Source organism: Filicampus tigris, unplaced genomic scaffold, assembly GCF_054856515.1.
Source record: "Filicampus tigris isolate MCC_2025a unplaced genomic scaffold, RoL_Ftig_1.0 HiC_scaffold_28, whole genome shotgun sequence".
NCBI classification, from domain to species: Eukaryota; Metazoa; Chordata; class Actinopteri; order Syngnathiformes; family Syngnathidae; genus Filicampus; species Filicampus tigris.
In genome coordinates, this window is record NW_028233409.1 from 32,501 (window position 1) to 35,000 (window position 2,500).

Genomic DNA, 2,500 nt, shown 5'->3' on the forward strand with positions numbered 1-2,500 from the left:
GCAGTGGTGGCCGCCTAACATAGCCCTGGTGGCATAAAAAAGCTCCAGGGCGCAGAGGCCGACGTGCGTAAAAGCATATCCGAGCAACAGGCACCTTCCCCGGGCTGCCACTAGTGCAGTGGTGGCCGCCTATACTAGCCCTGGTAGCATAAAAAAGCTCCAGGGCGCAGAGGCCGACGTGCGTAAAAGCATATCCGAGCAACAGGCACCTTCCCCGGGCTGCCACTAGTGCAGTGGTGGCCGCCTATAATAGCCCTGGTAGCATAAAAAAGCTCCAGGGCGCAGAGGCCGACGTGCGTAAAAGCATATCCGAGCAACAGGCACCTTCCCCGGGCTGCCACTAGTGCAGTGGTGGCCGCCTATAATAGCCCTGGTAGCATAAAAAAGCTCCAGGGCGCAGAGGCCGACGTGCGTAAAAGCATATCCGAGCAACAGGCACCTTCCCCGGGCTGCCACTAGTGCAGTGGTGGCCGCCTATAATAGCCCTGGTAGCATAAAAAAGCTCCAGGGCGCAGAGGCCGACGTGCGTAAAAGCATATCCGAGCAACAGGCACCTTCCCCGGGCTGCCACTAGTGCAGTGGTGGCCGCCTATAATAGCCCTGGTAGCATAAAAAAGCTCCAGGGCGCAGAGGCCGACGTGCGTAAAAGCATATCCGAGCAACAGGCACCTTCCCCGGGCTGCCACTAGTGCAGTGGTGGCCGCCTATAATAGCCCTGGTAGCATAAAAAAGCTCCAGGGCGCAGAGGCCGACGTGCGTAAAAGCATATCCGAGCAACAGGCACCTTCCCCGGGCTGCCACTAGTGCAGTGGTGGCCGCCTATAATAGCCCTGGTAGCATAAAAAAGCTCCAGGGCGCAGAGGCCGACGTGCGTAAAAGCATATCCGAGCAACAGGCACCTTCCCCGGGCTGCCACTAGTGCAGTGGTGGCCGCCTATAATAGCCCTGGTAGCATAAAAAAGCTCCAGGGCGCAGAGGCCGACGTGCGTAAAAGCATATCCGAGCAACAGGCACCTTCCCCGGGCTGCCACTAGTGCAGTGGTGGCCGCCTATAATAGCCCTGGTAGCATAAAAAAGCTCCAGGGCGCAGAGGCCGACGTGCGTAAAAGCATATCCGAGCAACAGGCACCTTCCCCGGGCTGCCACTAGTGCAGTGGTGGCCGCCTATAATAGCCCTGGTAGCATAAAAAAGCTCCAGGGCGCAGAGGCCGACGTGCGTAAAAGCATATCCGAGCAACAGGCACCTTCCCCGGGCTGCCACTAGTGCAGTGGTGGCCGCCTATAATAGCCCTGGTAGCATAAAAAAGCTCCAGGGCGCAGAGGCCGACGTGCGTAAAAGCATATCCGAGCAACAGGCACCTTCCCCGGGCTGCCACTAGTGCAGTGGTGGCCGCCTATAATAGCCCTGGTAGCATAAAAAAGCTCCAGGGCGCAGAGGCCGACGTGCGTAAAAGCATATCCGAGCAACAGGCACCTTCCCCGGGCTGCCACTAGTGCAGTGGTGGCCGCCTATAATAGCCCTGGTAGCCCTCAGCCCTGGTAGCCCAAAGCCCTGGTAGCCCACAGCCCTGGTAGCAAAAAGCCCTGGTAGCCCAAAGCCCTGGTAGCCCAAAGCCCTGGTAGCCCAAAGCCCTGGTAGCCTAAATTAATTTTTCCCATTCATTTCAATGGGTTAGGCTACCAGGGGGAGCAGTACCACTTTTGGCCATTAGGGGCGCTGTAGTAGGTAAAAGTTGATCCCCCCAGTCAGGGGATGAGTTTGCCTACTCGCTAGGTTACCCCTGGTTTCACAAAATACAAGGGGCACATTTTCAGAAACCACTTTTTCAGAACTTGCCACCTCCAGAGCTGATCAGGGGAGCCTCGCCAAACATTAATCCAAGATTGGTGAGGGCTCGTCGGACACCCCACGGGCGATGAGTCGGTGTCTGCCTGGAGCTCATGTCACTCTCAAATATTTTCTAAGTCAACCTCCATGCGCACATTGCAATGAGCCTGCCCGACATAGGGGCACTGTGAGCGGACTCACCGGGGGGGGAGAGGGCCCCCCCGCCTGGAGCTCCACGTGTTGGATTATTTTCTATGTCAACCTCCATGCGCTCAACAGAGCGAGCCTGCCCGACCTGGGGGGTGTTCAATCGGACTCCGCGGGCCGGGCGAGGGCCCCCCCGCCTGGAGCTCCACGTGTTGGATTATTTTCTATGTCAACCTCCATGCGCTCAACAGAGCGAGCCTGCCCGACCTGGGGGGTGTTCAATCGGACTCCGCGGGCCGGGCGAGGGCCCCCCCGCCTGGAGCTCCACGTGTTGGATTATTTTCTATGTCAACCTCCATGCGCTCAACAGAGCGAGCCTGCCCGACCTGGGGGGTGTTCAATCGGACTCCGCGGGCCGGGCGAGGGCCCCCCCGCCTGGAGCTCCACGTGTTGGATTATTTTCTATGTCAACCTCCATGCGCTCAACAGAGCGAGCCTGCCCGACCTGGGGGGTGTTCAATCGGA